General features: G+C 52.7%; 1 protein-coding gene across 1 annotated transcript in view; it reads left to right on the top strand.

Annotated features, from left to right (window-relative positions):
* Window positions 1–6,756: 6,756 nt before the first annotated feature.
* Window positions 6,757–15,684, top strand: part of LOC122378570 (lysine-specific demethylase 3B-like) — a 58,540-nt gene continuing 49,612 nt past the window's right edge. Inside the window, exon 1 of the mRNA XM_043359795.1 lies at window positions 6,757–6,892. The gene's annotated coding sequence lies outside the window, so the exon portion shown is untranslated. The remainder of the gene's footprint in view (window positions 6,893–15,684) is intronic.

Below are 15,684 nucleotides of genomic sequence, written 5' to 3'. Positions count from 1 at the left end.
GAATTCCGAATGTTACCAGCTGCTCCTAACCATTTCGCCAGCAAGACCGTGCCACCTTTTCCAGATTGGGCACTGGGCAATGAATGTTTCAGGACGATCATTTCTTATTTCCAGTTAACTTACATCTGAAGACGGAATTCGCTTCGGGGCACCGCTTCATCTGACTTGTTATTCGAATCGCATAATCAAAGAACGCCTATGTCGTTTTCAGCGCATCCCGAGGCTGTCTAAGACTCCGCTATTCCTGATGCTGTGACGATTCATAAGCGCATTGGAGTCATATAACGCCCCACTAATCTAATATTTCCGTTTCCGGGCCCGCCTGCTCCAGACCCGCCCAGTATCCCATGTCCCCGCCGCTGACTGACGCATGTAAGTCGGCACACTCGCCGGCCCGGGAGACGGACGGACGGACCCCGGACGGTCGGTCACGACTCGCTCCGTTTTGGCCTTATGATGCAATCACGGCCGCCGACCGTCCGTCGACAAAGGAAGAGAAGCAGGCCAGTCTCCGATGGCTTATCACGGCCGTCATCGCGCTCCGGGCCGGACCTGCCGAATGCCTCCCCGGACCGGTTATGGCGGCCGCGGGCCGGTCTCGCTCGCCCGGCGCCGCTTATGGTGAACAGCCAGCGAAACGCTCCTGCAACGATTTCCAAGTGCTTGTTTTTCACACAGAACGAATGTTTTTACACGAGTCGCATGCTTTACGAAATCAATACCTACTTATGAAAGTTTACAAGACTGGAAAGTTGACTGCGCCAATAGGCATTAGGTATGTGTCATGCTTTTACATTGAACTCGATAGCAAGTCCATAGTTTTAGAGTAATATCGCTTTATAAAGTCTTGCCCTGAGTTCAGGTGCGATGCTAGAGGACAGGACCGAATCCCCTTTGTGGTTCACCTGTGACCTGACAGCACCACTCGGCCCAGATTCTCGTTCGGGCTGGTCGCCAGTCCAAGGCTGTTTCACATAACTCGTCCGGCCAAATGGCGTCGGTCTATCGGGTATTCCGTCGGCGCGCCGCCGGCTCGGTAATGCATTCCAATGGCGGCCTCTAGGGCCGACCGGGCCGACCTCGGAGTCAGGGCTCCTCCGCTTCCGGAGCCTCCGACACCGACTCCAACATTCGGTGCATCAGAGTCGCATATGAACCCGCGTATACCATCAGGGCCTTCAGCAAATCTGGCGCAAAATGACCGAACGTTTTATGCGCTGAGGCATTTGTAATCTGCTTTTCACATAAAGGACGACCTACGGACAGTCCGTTAAAGTATGTACATTGTACGTTGTTACTTTATTATACAATACATGGTCTTATTAGGCCACTTGAAATATTGACGGGCATTAGGTGATTTAGGCATTTATGCCCAGGTTTGACAGAGCTAAATACTTGTCTAAATAGGCAGCACTCGTTTAAGGTTTTGGCAATGTGGTGTGTTTGCATTTTGCAATGCAACTACGTCTGTCGAACGTTTAAACGCTGATACGAACGTTACGAACTTTAACGTAAACGTTTAACGTTTAACGATACGAACGTTTGAAGTTCACTCGGATCTAATACGTACGACTAACTTCAGGATCAGGCTTAGCGATCAATATGCGGTTACTGACGAAAAATGCAGTTGCGTGTATAAAACAAACTTCTAAAAATAGTAATTTTGCGAGTTCTTGTGAAAACCTTGAAACACATATTGGTAATGTTTGCGTGACTTCTTAGATCGGTTGCTTGCAACCATGTTATTTGTAAAGCGGATGATTCCAAATAGCAGTTGTCAGTTATCAGTCCAGCCCTCAACGGTGTGAATACCTATGACTCACTTTTGGGCCGCCATAGACCCAAATTCCTTCAAACACGTAAACGAACCGTCTTCTGTGTAAAACCATTTGATAGGAATTAGGTAAAGGCGCCTCAATATTATCAGTTTACTGCTAAGGACGCCTAACAAGGCCACCCAACAAAGGCTGGACCCATTTTATGGACCTGTCCCTTCGGCGAGTGAATGTGGAGAAACTGGGTCATGATATCCATATCATGTCGCGCCTGTCGAAGACACCGCAGCCGGCGCCGGATCGATTCCAGCCGGCGGCGAAACTTTCACTTCCCGTCTCTGCTCCACGTGGGGCGGCCCCGGAGCCAGTGGTTAGACACAGGCTCTCGACGATATGTCGTCAGACACGGACGGTGCTAATACGGCTCGCGCCAGCCGCCGGTTCGCCGGCGAGGGATTTTATGCATTATCCACCGCCCAGCGGCCCACCCAAGCCGTTTGTTGTCCATGTAAATAATTTATGCTATTGCGTTGCGACTCACTGCCATCGGACGACGGACATCGAAGCTACGGAGCGAGTGCGAGTAAAATGACTAGGCGCAAGATGACTAATAAAAAGTCATCCCGCTTTTTATGATCCCTCGGTTGTCATTCCAAGAGAGCTCGGCCAATCGATTACATTGACGTACCCGTTTGGGAGCTCAGCATGGGACGCATTTGACCGCGGGAGTGCGCCAGGCCTGAGGGGTGTTCACGGGCACCGCACACTGCTGCGTGCGGTGTGTGCGGTGCGTCCAGCAGGCGTGGGGGTAGGGGATGGGTAGGCGGCTCTGACGTCACGGCTGCGTGCGGTGGACGGTCCGCTGTGGCCAGTCCCGACCGGCCACAGCGGTCGCTGTGTGCGGTGACGGAATGCTGACGTAGGGACGCAGTGGGCGGAGCTTGGAGGCTGTGTGCGGTCCAACCACACACAGGGCCCGTGAACAGCCCTCAGGTAGATAGGCCCGGAATCTGCGGATGGTAACACCCGGTCATTACCATCGGGTCATAAACACAGTCGGTCCCGTCCCCCACAGATCACCGCCGGACCGGCCGGGACCAGCCGGCCGTCCGCCGACCGCCTGCTACAAATAAGGCACTGATCGCCACGGTACCTAATACTTTACCTATAGAGCCTTGGACCGATCGTGCTGGGGAAGGAGAGACAGGTGAGAGGTACCTGTAATGTTCTGGATTTCGGTAACGTGCAGGAAAGCTATACGGTCTCGTGTCTTTGAAATGAATCAATCAAGCTATCTTGGATTTATAAGCAATCTCATAAATTTTTTTGCATTCCTTTATGTTATGAGGGTCCCTAGGCCAGAAGCTCGGCTTTGTATGTGTGCTTAGACAAATGAAAAAAGGAGCACACTCTAGTCTCCCGAGCCAAATTTATTCCATCACGTCAAAATATCATGCTTTGATTCCTTTTTTTGTAGAATAGGCTTTCGCACCGGACCGGAAGCCGAGCTTACCTGCATAAATAGGTACATACCTGCCCTGCCTACTATGTATACATTCCATTCGAACTGGAATCGTAAATAGGCACTCGCGACTCACGACATTTGTTCAGAAATCACATCTGCCTATCCAGTTACGTGCGAATCAGTAACTTGCAAGTATCTTTCATTGCAAGTTATCAATCCCTTTATAATTTAAACGTTTCGAACGTTTCTCTGCCGTTAGTCGAATTATTAATTTAAACGGTATGTTAGTCGGTACCCGAGCATATTCGGCGGTATGCTGTGCGCATGTGTAATGTGAGCCTTTCGACTGGTTTGTGTGAATGTGATATAGCGGCGCACCATACACGCTCAAATCCAAACCATGTTCCTCAATCACAGGGAAGTCTCACATTAGCCGTGAGATTCTCCCGCGCTCATCCGTTGGGCCCGCCCGGGCGGTCTCACGGCAGTTGGCAACCATCCGGCCGATCACTGAGTCACCGGATCTCACGGCCGCTCGCGCAGCCGGTCGGTTCGTGAGCGATTATACCGGTGAGATCCTGACGCGATGGTCTCGGCTCACCACTCGGTCACGGCGTTTGGGCATTGCAGAGGATGTTTGGAATCGTGAGCCGCACGTATGCCGCTCTGCAGATCAACGCCAAACAATCTCCGCCGCGGTGTGCGATGCAGGTTGCCTGGAACATTATTTAGCGGGCTGTTTTCTATTCTTTTGCGTCACATGTCGTGCGAATTTGGATGTGGAGGAATACACTTTTCATTGGATAACAAAATATTGTGTTGATTAGGAGCGAGTCCCATTTAAGCATACAAAAGATCTCAACTTTGTCTGCGCTAAAATAAGAGACAGTTAAGTTTGTCGCACACCGTGCCAGTTGCATATTTACGTCTGGACAACGAGTTGCGGGGAAAAGTGCTGATTCTGTTGCAGTTTTAGGAGCCGGTGATTAGGCTGGACTTTGGGGTTACTTTTTCGTTCCGATTCACGTATTTCATAGTGTTTGGCTTTTGAATATTTTAGTTCTTTCAGATAAATATTAATCACCTTACAACTTTTGTAAAAACGTTTCATTTTTTATAAGCCGACATTCAGAGTCCTAAAAATACATCAGCACTACAATCATTGTAAACAAACAAATGGAGCACCACTTGGCTCTGTTCCAAGGCGCTTTTTAAGTTTATCTGGTTGTTTCCGTACTCTTGTACGTCGTTTTGTTGGATGTTTTGAATCCTTTAAGATTGACTTACATCATATTTAAGAAGCATGTGACTGAAAACAATCCGAAGTATCCAGGAAGCTGACAGAGGTCCTGACTCCTGAACAATATCAATATCAAGTTGAACTTGAAGTTATGAAATTTTGGTTGATAAACACAAGTTGATCGGGCTCATATGTCAGCAAGAAAAAGTAAAATTAAAAGAGCTTATTGGCCAAAAACAAGCTATAATATTGCAGACCTTGGAGCAATACTGAAGAGCACGCTGAGCAGGATCATGCCAGAAAATGTTGACTGATGAGCGCATATTGATGTATTGGTATGAATATTGAATAATAACTTACAACAGCAAGATAAATTAGTGCAAACTATCAAGTTAAAAATCTACAGTGAATGGACTTGGGCAGTTTTACTATGCTTAGATGCTATGCAGATTGTAATGTGCATCAGGTACCTACTCAGTGTCTGGCAAATGAAACATGCGATCATTCCATTGCTACTGGAGGAGAAAGCTTGGATCACTAAATCCACTTTATGTTGATTTTGATGTTAATCATCACTGTATTTCTTGAAAAAAGGATTGTAGTAAAATTGTCAATGTGACAATCCATGCAACGATATGATCATATAATGTGTTCATAGTCATTCGTGATAGTGATTATTGGTCCAATATACAATGGCAAAGCTCTCAGTCTCAGTGTTTCTTCCTGTGGATGGCCAGCAGTGACTCAGAGCTTAGAGGTATTAGTTTTCTTCACAGGGCTGGGATAAAAAGTACTGAGGGTAATCTTCCACCAAGGAACTCTACTTTGACATGGTATGAGATGTAGGCACAAGTAGGTAGGTGCTTAGTTCCCATAGTCAGTAGTTGTGTATGCTTAGTCGGGTTAGCTTAGATTAGATTGTTAGTTTTTTAATTCGCCAAGTGTCCATAAAAATGTGACCTGAGCAATGAGCATACCTGACTAACCTGACAGCTGACCTAACCTCAATCATCACACATATTTGCAGCCTACCCAAGACCTGCATAGCAGTAGCACCCAGTTATAGGTAGGTACTCACCCTAACTCAATCTTACCTGCTAACCTTCAACTTGCCAAAAGTTAGCTCACATTGCCAAGCTGCATCCAGGGAAACAGTCAACTGAGGAACTGGCTCATTGGGTGGCTGGTGTTAGTCTGTGCATTTAAAGTGTTTCTTCTCTGAAGCTGCTCTGCACTGCTGTATGTCATGTTACTGCTCAGAAAATGTGGGAAATGATTACTAAGCTACTTTGGCGCTTTGTTAATGCTCGAGACAAGTACAGATCCTGCAGGGTACAGCTATGAGTTAGATGCTAGGTGAGTATGTTATGTGCATGTGCTGTTCCCTGTTTGACCATAGTAAGTATAAAAACAAGCACAGGGTCACAGTTATATTCATTTGCAGGCACAAAAATGTTTTGATTAACAGGACAGGTATACAATATATCCTCTGTCCTTGGGGGATCTTGCTGCCAAGTTGAGGTACAATGACTGGACTTCAGGATTGATCAACCTTTTCTTAGCCACTGCTTATACACAAGAAAGACCAAATGCTTGTTTGTTTTGATTTACAGGACATGTATCAGTATAGGTACAATACATCCTCTGTCCTTGGGGATCTTGCTGCCAGGTTGAGGTACGATGACTGAACTTCAGGATTGATCAACCTTTTCTTAGCCACTGCTTATGTATATACGAGAAAGACCAAATTGAAATGCTTGTTTGTAAACTGCGTTGAAAATTTAATGATCCACCTTCAATTCTGACATGAAGGCACAAATGAAATAGTTCCGTCACCTTTTGGAATACACAAAGCAAAATATTTAATAAATTTTAGTGGATGGACAAGAGCAATTAGCATAGCCCCCCCCCCCTCAAGTTAACTTCTGGCACTGATGAACTGAACTGATGAATAATTACACTGACGCTTATTCGCTTAATATTTTGTAACAAACGCGCTAAAACTGCAATATAACAGCACTATATGCTTCTTGATAAAATGCATTAGTAGTAAAAATTTAGTCCTGATGGCATTCATTCTTGGTGGAAACGTAATTAAAAAATATTTTGTAGTAACTATTAAATTCCGGCCGAAAACAGTGCACGGTTTAAAAAAGAATCATTCCAATGACGGTCCATTTTTGCGGTCCTGAAATCGCCACTATTTCCGGCCTCTCCAACGCAACTCGTTGTCCAGACGTAAATATGCGTACCAGTTTTGGTCAGACGGATTTCGTCGTTCGCTCGCGCTCGCCAGGGTCGCTGCCCCGCTTCGCCTGTGAATGTGTTGAGCCGACAGCTGCTGCATTTCTCCCAGATTCCGTTAATTTGGGCCTGTTTGCAAGATTTCTGCCGCTGATATCTACAGTTCCTGTAAGTACCCTATTGGTGATCCTGAAGGTTTCGTTGCGCTGAGCCTGAGCTCAAAGCCCAGGCTGGGTCAGGGATTCTGATCCAAGCAAGGGCGCCAACTGCCTATCAGGCCGATTTTAGTTTCCCCTTGCTGTTATGAGTATATTTGTCATTTCATGAATGGTATGATAGAATGTACATTATAAAGACTCTAGCGTTGTGGTGGCACTGCAGTTAATGGTGCTGTCAGGGCTGAGTGTTTCTCTGGTCATACCGTTTACCTACCTAAAGGCTAAATGCTTGCTTTCCTACACTTTTCTGTAACTAAATCATGATGAAGCTGGCCTGGGATTGAATGCATTTGTCTGAGCCGTGTTCTATAGCCAACTTTTTTGACAAAGGGGGAAATTTCATTGGAAAGTCAAACGGCCTTTGGTTTTTGGCTTTCGCCAATCGGTTCCGCTGAGGTCCCTCCCGACGTGACCCCTGCCCCGGGCCGAAACCCAAGCCATACATCGGTTTCCATGGCAACACCTTGGTGTAAGTGGCTGTAGCAATATTTGTGTGATTTCGTGATGATTGACGGATCCATTTCACTGGTGCGACTATCCAGTGCGTTACATGGGGACTAGGCGACCGATGTCGTTTGAGACTGTTGTCCTCTGAAAGTAGGTTGCCTGCGGATCGCACGACCAATAACGAGCATATCGGATGGACGATCGAAACCTCTATCGTCCGATCTGTTGTCAATTAAGATTCGTATTTTTTTGTTAACAAGGAACACTAACCGAATGATTCACATAATTCAAGGCATACCTGCAACCCATTTCTTTTCGGTAATTGTCAGAGCAAGGCTGTCGATCAGCGATCGTTGCATACCAAACATGTTACATGTATTGATATGACATATAAGTGCATGTATGGCCTAAACTTAGGTATATGTCTCCGGCTCCGAAGGCCCTTTGACTTATATGTCACATCTGCTATTTGATAATCCTCAACATGTATTGATATGTTTAGCGTGGTGTCTGGTGAGTCCTTGACAGTTCACTTACCTGAATTATCCGTATACTTAATCGTTTGACATACCGCAGAGTGCAGTGTTAGCGAAACGTTGAGACTCGTGATGATTCGCGAACGGGCGAAACGGGTGAACACGAACGGTCTTGCTGACCTCAGCACCCGTCTATTTGTTGGCATGTTTCAGCGGCGGTTCTTCGTATTTCTCCCCTATCACCGGCCGTGTCCGGCATCTCCAAATGTTTGACTCCCCGTTCGACCCCGCGGTGCCGTTGGTGGAGGCGCCGGTGATGCCTCCTTTCAGCCGCTGTTTGGATGGCGCCTGGGCCTGGCTCGTTTGTTAGTGTTGGACGGCCGGGGCCATGCCGAACCGCACGTGCTGGCAGCCGCCGGTGCCGGCCGGCCGCTCAGCCCGGCCGCTGTGCGATCTGCATTGATCCCGTGACTCAGAGGCCCGCCAGAACGGCCGCCGACTGGTTTCATGCCCTAATCGCGGCCATATTTTCAGCGGCGTCGTCGTGTAGGGAAAACCGTGCCGTGTCCAGGCTGCATGCCCGCTCCACAACACGTTTTGACCAATTTTCCCCGTGAGCGCCTAACACCGCGCCAAGGCCGCGTCAGGCTAAAGAGGATGTGTCTGTCTTTTGTAGAGCCGGCCAAGCTAGCGACCATCTTTAGTGAGGATGAGTTTTGCTTATGCAGATTTATGTAAAATGGTTAAAAGTATGTTGCTGAGCCCTAGACTCGTGTTTATCCGTATTCACTATTTTACTTTTGAGTTGGAAATCTACCTCTTCACTTTCTTGGCGGATATCTTTTGCTATGTGCCTTTCACACTAAATCATAAGAATCCATTACGCAATCTGTGCGTGTTTTGGACTCGTGGATGGCATCAGCTTCTAACGATAGCAATCAGGACAGGCCTACACTCGAGCCTCGAGCTCTCAATCATGATTCCTCTCTCCCGCCGTGGACATAAGATAGCGCCCCACTCTCTCTGATATCCAGTAGGTATCGTGACGGCGCGCGATTACGTCGACTTGCGCTGAGATGACCGGCACTCCATCTCTCCATCTCGAGTAGCTCGGAGTATCTGCCGTGACCTGACGGCACGCCCGCGGCGACCACGGCCGGCGGGCCGGCGGCCTCCCGCTCCCGGGCCGTGTTTGTTGACCTACCGGGGTCTGGCCGACCTGTCGGCGTCGCATCGTTGCCGTGACGTCAGTCCCTGGCCACAGCCTCTCCATAAACACTGGCACTGCGCGAGGCTGGCGCCGGGAGGGCGGGGGAGGGGGACAAATCGGATAAATCCTACTGTCGAGTGTCGACCTGCGACCACTTGTCAGCGTGTTTGTCTCAGATGAAGATAAGCGATATGTTTCTTTATCCCGTTGGTAAAGGATTCCCATTTGCTAGGCGAACCTCGTTTTTGGTCACCTGAAGATTCACTTGCCAGGACAACTGTCGGAGTTGGCCCCTGGTCTGGATGAGCGGAAACCATCCACTATGTCTTTGGCTGCCACCCTCGAGGCAGGACGTACCTCGTCACTTCATGACGTCATTATCACGTCACGGTGGCGATCGAGGCCCGATATGCGTCTGTGAACATCGCGTGGCGCTTCAGCAATCTAGATGAGGGTCAGGAGGATGTCATCGGGTCATTGCATAGTCTAAAGTGACGCACCAATCGCGAAGCCAAGACGAGTGCGCTGGTGTGGTGCTGGTGCAGAGAGTCGCTGCGTGATGCCGGTGACCTTCGTGCCTGCGTGCTCCCCTCCCAGCCTGAGGCGGGGGCACGCGCTGTGCAGTGGTTGTCGAGCCTGAGAGGAGCTCGCTGGGGCTGTCGGGCCGGCCGGACTGGCTCCGAGAGGCCTGGTGGCGGTGTGACCTTGGTCGGTGGCCGGCTGGGATGGCCGTGGAGCTGGCTGCGGCGCTGGCTGCTACCCGACGGTGCCCCTCCGCCCGCGCCGTGCAGCGCAGCCACAGCACAACTCCAGCACCCTGTCTCCAGGTGGACGGCCGCGATGGCGATATTGATTCTGGAACGATGGTCCTGATCGATGAATGTATGTCATGCGGCTGTCAGTCCTCTTCTTCCCTGTTTGGATCTGTTTTACTCTCTTGTATCATGTATGAATCTGGTCTGGGCCTGGTCTGGTATGATCGTCTGGTCTGAATTTTGAACGTCATGAACTGACATGGCCTACTTTAGGCTACGTGTGATCTGAGCTGATCTCAGCAGCTTTGATGTGGCCTGGTGCTTTGTGATGTGGCCTGTGCGCCTGTGCCTTTGAAGGACAACGGAGGACTGTTGAACTTCAGACGTGCCAAACTTGTGTGTTGAGCTTGGGGCGTGTGCACTTTGCAGTTTGACAAGCCCTCCGATTATCGTGTGAGATCATCAGTCCACCCATCAGCTCGACTGCTGCTACTGTACCCGTCGGCTCGAACTGTGGAGCGCGCCTGCACTGAGGACAGCCCGTAGCCACTGCACCGCCGCTCGCGTGCGCGCTAATCTCACGGACCCCACAGGTCCGCCACTGCTCCGGCCGTGGTCCGACCACGGCAGCCCGGCTCACTCCGGCCGCTCGCTCGGGCGCCGCTCAATTTAGCGGGAATGTGCGCCGGCCAGCCCGGTTCGCTGGAAGCCTGTGATTAGGTGCGTCGTCCCGCCGGCGGCCGGCTGCTACACGGCCGGTTAGTTGTTCGCGGGCGGGCGCTGCATTGCCTGAGGCGACTGGGGTCCGCCTGCACACCCGACCGACCGACCGACCGGCCGGCCGGCGTCAGTCCGCCCCCTCAGACCAGGTGCAGTGCCGCTAACTGCCCCGCTGCTACCCCTGCTGCTGCTCGATGCACGATTTTCGATACTCGATGCTGCTCGATTCTCGATGCTCGATGCTCGATGCTGCTTGATTCTCGAATCTCGATGCTCGATGCTCCATCCTGTCCAGTGTCCACCCAGCCGAGCATGTTTCGTCCTCAGCGGCTGGTCTGATGTGTGCAGATAATCCCTGCTTATGCATTCAAATGCAAATGGATGAACTTTGCCTGATTGAAGTTCACTGTCTCGAAGTTTGTTTTCATTGTTTCATTTCGGGAACTGAGTCAGCCGGTGGACTGGAACGGCTGGTCGATGGCACCTGGTGGGCAGGACCGGCGCGGCGTCGGCGCGACCGGTACGACCCGTTGACCTTTCGTGGGAGCAGGCTGCGAGGAATGGCAGCGCTCGCGGAGCGCCGTCATCTGAATCCCGCCACCGGCTCTGAGGGCGACTGGGCGGGAACGGTGGATTTTAGATGGAGAGAATTGTCAGTTGGTGGGTTAGTAACATACTCGCACGCATGACGGGGTGTCGTAGCTAGAGTCGTATTAGTGCAACTGAAACCAATTACAGCTACATCACCACGGTCCGTCGGCCGTGACAAATTGAATTCCAAGTGCGGTGGAAATCTTGGAATGGCTGCAGCAATATCGTACTGATTGACTCACGCCCTACCGGGAACTGTGGACTGCACTACGATTGGCCTGTTCGAACTTGGCCACACGGCCTCAACAGTTGGCCGTGGCTGCGTCCTTCAGACTGTTGGCTGGTCTTTCAGTCGGGTGCCAATCACAGATCCAATCTGGACCGTTCGATTGACCTTCCTGGACGAGTTATGGCATCGATGCGTCACGGGGCTCAGTTCGACCCTGGATTCCAAGCATCGCCAGCATGGCGTCACTGCGGGAAGCTATGAATAGGACGCGGAAATTACTGCCATCCGAAGCGGCCCGGAGTTGGGCGACGGCGCGTCATCGTCGCGCCCGAGTCGCTGCTGTCTGGATGAGTCCGCTGAGCCGATGTAAGCCAGCGCCTCGGGCGGCCGCGCGATTCCGGTCAGGCGTCGCCGGCTGGCCGGCAACATTACGTCAGCCCCAGGCGCCGGCTGATTCGGCCCGGCCGATCGGCACCACTCACGCGCGACCCCGCTGACCCCCGTGACCCCGGCGGCGCCGAAGGTCACGCCACCGACCCGCTCCCACGGCCGGGTCACGACCCGGCACCGAGCCGGAGCATCGCGCCAACTTCGGTCATCTCAGGCAGCAGGGACGCAGCGCTCGCGGTGTCAGCGGCAGGCCGGGGACGCGGAGGGGAGGGGGAGGCCGCGGTGCCTGATTTGGATTCGGAGGCTGCAGCGCCGCCGGCCGACCGGTCCGGACAGATGGACAGATTGCGGCCGCCCCACGACAGATGACAGATGGCAGATGCCAGATGACAGGCGGCGGAGAGCCAGCCGACCGAAGCGCCGCCGGCGGAGCTCGGCACAGAGATGCCTACTGACCCGGCGGCCGGCCGGCCCTGGGATCCACTCTTGTCCTAACCCGAGTGGCCCTAGTTTCTGTGCTAGTCCTGTCGACCATAGTTTCTGTCCAGGTCTGGGCGCGGCCTTGGTTTTCACGCCGGTTTGAACCCACCCAGCCTGGTCTTTGTGATTGTCCCGGCGAGGACGGCCGCTGGACGCCGAGGTGACCTTGGTGTCAGCTGAACTGGTTTAGATATCGCCCAGCTGGTCAGCTGCTAGAGTCGTGAGCGGCAAGGGGAAGTCGTGAGTCGTGAGTCTTGAGCCGTGATCCAGGAGTGGCGTGGTTTATGTCTTGAGCTGACTTCCTGACGCCGGAGCGTGCGGACAAACATAACGCTCGATCATATCATTGGTTGGCTGCTGCTCGCCGGTGGCGCCTCGCCGGTCGCTATGGCCGCCGGATCGGTCCACTTTCTGCCCTCGATCTGCGCTGAATGATGCGGCCCTCCGGCTGACATCCGCTGGATTCCGATCGACACGAACTGCTGCTGTCTCGTGGCTCAGTAGACCATCGATCGGCTACTGTTGGCAGACGGAGAAACTGCCCCCAGATGACGCGGCGCCGAGCTTCCTACACGGCCAACATGTGAGTCTGCCACGGCTGGAAACTACTGTAGTTCCGTGGTGATACGTTTACCGGGATCGGACAGCTTTTAAATGAAAATGATTAATCGTTACGTGGCTTCAAACATGTGTCACACGTTTTTGAAGACATGGAAATCCGTGTTGTGAAAGCATGACTGGTATTCATGACATTGTGGCTTATCGATTTTTGTGCTGGTAGAATGGCAACGTCCGTTTATGGTGCCAGGACACTACCGACTCTCGGAAGCTTTTAGTGTGATTCCCGCTTTTATTGGAAGAACCAGTATGCAGTTTCCTTATAGGACTATTGGAGCGTTTTCCTCACCTGAGCGGCATCGTTAAGTTACCACACGATACTCGGTGCTATAGCACACGAGAGCCGCGGTGCGTTTGACAAGATAGATACTGTGAGCATCGTGGAATGCAGGTGCCTTTGAGGCTGCTGTAACCGGTTTAAAATCCCTGCAGCAGCATACGCATTACCCTTGTGCTTGTCCAATGTCCAATGCCCTTGTTATCTTCCGTGGCCTCCGCGACAAGGCATATTCACCTACGGTACGGCATCATGAAATCTCCCTTGCCCATCCATGTCCATTGTCTATTGTCCACTGTGTCTGTAATCGTTTCTTCAAATGGTATCTCAGCGTCCTAGACAGTGGATGTCCTCTACACGGCATCATGTAACTGTGGGGCGTGGAACCCACGTCAGCGGCCGTCAGTGGGCGGGGCGATGTGAATGTGACGCTGACTGACGCTGACTGACGCTCCCATTCACCGCTGGTGGACGCCGTCACACTCCATCTGATGTGCCGAGGCCGACCGGCCGGCCGCAGGCACCGCCGCGCCCACAGACTGACTGACTGACTGGGGCCGGCTGTCTGGAGGGCTGGGCACTGTCTGTCTGTCTGGGAGCCTGGCGGGCAGGCCGGCTGTCTGGAGGGCTGGACAGCTGTCTGTCTGTCTGGGAGCCCGGCGGGCCGGCCGGCTGTCCGTCTGGCTTTTCCGTAACGTCGGTCTGGCCCATCTGCGAGGCTCATTCCGGCTCGTTAGGCTGTCCAACTCTGCTCCACGGGACGCGACTGACCCTTGCTGCTGTGTGTTGCCCTTTACTCGGTCTGCAATCTCTCTCTCCTCTCTCTCTCTCCCTCTCTCTCTCTCTCGCTCTCTCTCTCTCTCTCTCTCTCCTCTCTCTCTCTCCTCTCTCTCTCTCTCTCTCTCTCTCTCTCTCTCTCTCTCTCTCTCTCTCTCTCTCGCTCGCTCTTTCAATACCGCAAGTTTTGTGCTCGCTCTCTTACTCCGCTCAGCCCACACATTCTTCCTCTCCCTCTTCCCTGTCGACCCGTTCTCTCCCGTTCCCTCAGCGCTGCTCACCACCTGCCTTAACCTGTCTAGCGTCTCCCACTGCGTCCCTTCATGCCCGCTTCCCTGGCGGAGCCTGGCGACAGCCGGCCTGCCCCACCGGTCCAGCCTGTCCGGTCCCCGCAGGGTCTGTCTGTCTGTGTCTGTCTGTCCGGTCGGTCGCTGCCCGCTGTCTCAGACAGTCTGGCCGGCGGAGGTGCTGGATTGGAGCAGAGCCGCGGGGCTGGACCCGCTAACGGGACCAGCCGACTGGCTGGCCCAGCGCGGCGCCGTCTGTGGGACGCGCCGTCAGCTGGGGCTGTTCACTGCGGGACTGGGTCAGCTGGTTTACAGGGCTGGGCGGTCAGGTCAGCTGGGGCTGCTGCCCGGACTGGGTCAGCTGGGCTTAAAGGGCTGGGCAGTCAGGTTAGCTGAAGCTGTTCACTGCGGGACTGGGTCAGCTGGTTTACAGGGTAGGGCTTAGTGGTTCATAGAGACCGCGCAGCCTGGTGTAGGCTAACTGACTATGGATGGCGGGGTCAACTTATATCAACTGCGGCTGCACAGGACCTGGCAGGGTTGCGCGGTCCAAATCACCATGAGATGGATGGGATCCGTGCTGGCACTATTCCACTACCAACGGGGCGCGGCCGAGGGATGGGACCATTTGGCATCACAACAGGAGGCCGGCTGGCCGGGGGAGAGGGCTGCTCCCGGGCTGGTGCGACTGGCGACGGGCCAGGCGGCCGGGTCGACCCCACGCGACTCGCTATCACAACGCAACGGTGCCGTGGCGCCGGGCCAGGACGCGAGCAGTGTGTGAAGGCTGCTGACTGGACGGAACTCTGCACGGAAGGGATTTGTGGCGTCTGGAGGAAATGACAAACTGATATGAGAGTGGGAGTGACGGTCGACGGATTGGGACGGATTTCCTCGAAATCTACTCAGGATATTTGCCCACTCGCTGCAGCGCATCCATGATCGCAGCGCATCGATATCGCAGGTAGTGCATCGGTTTAGCCGCACACATGTGCAATTCCATGAAACAAAGCTGCGGCAATATTCATCACATGGATGTAAAACTGTGTGCATGTGCAGCTTCTGACGCTCGGGCGGCAGTTTTCGACAATGGACGCTGCTGATCGTAGCGTGAGGCGTAAGCCCGGGATTAGGAGACACGACATAAGACGCTTTACACGTGCCAGTCTCCCTCACGACAGTGGTGTGATCCCGCCGAGCCGTGTCTGCTCTCTGCGGTCGGACTGCAGGATTTGATGTGTGCTTTGGTAACGCTCTGCAGCGACTAACAACACTAGTTGCATCGCAACTATTTTGCGCAACTATGGGCGCAAAATGACCTCTGCAGTCGACGCGCCCTAAAGCCCCAATAAACAACAAGTTGCATCGCAGCGATGTGTGATAACTGATGTCGCTTATTCTATGCTATCTGGATGGAGGAGGTGGAGTCGGCTACCTCTAGTCTCTACCTCGTATAGCGAGTTACATATAGCGACCCAGTGTGAC

Source organism: Amphibalanus amphitrite, unplaced genomic scaffold (genome assembly GCF_019059575.1).
Source record: "Amphibalanus amphitrite isolate SeventyFive unplaced genomic scaffold, NRLGWU_Aamphi_draft 000061F_arrow, whole genome shotgun sequence".
NCBI classification, from domain to species: domain Eukaryota; kingdom Metazoa; phylum Arthropoda; class Thecostraca; order Balanomorpha; family Balanidae; genus Amphibalanus; species Amphibalanus amphitrite.
Note: the sequence above shows the minus strand (reverse complement) of the source record. Positions and strands in the feature narration are given on the sequence as shown.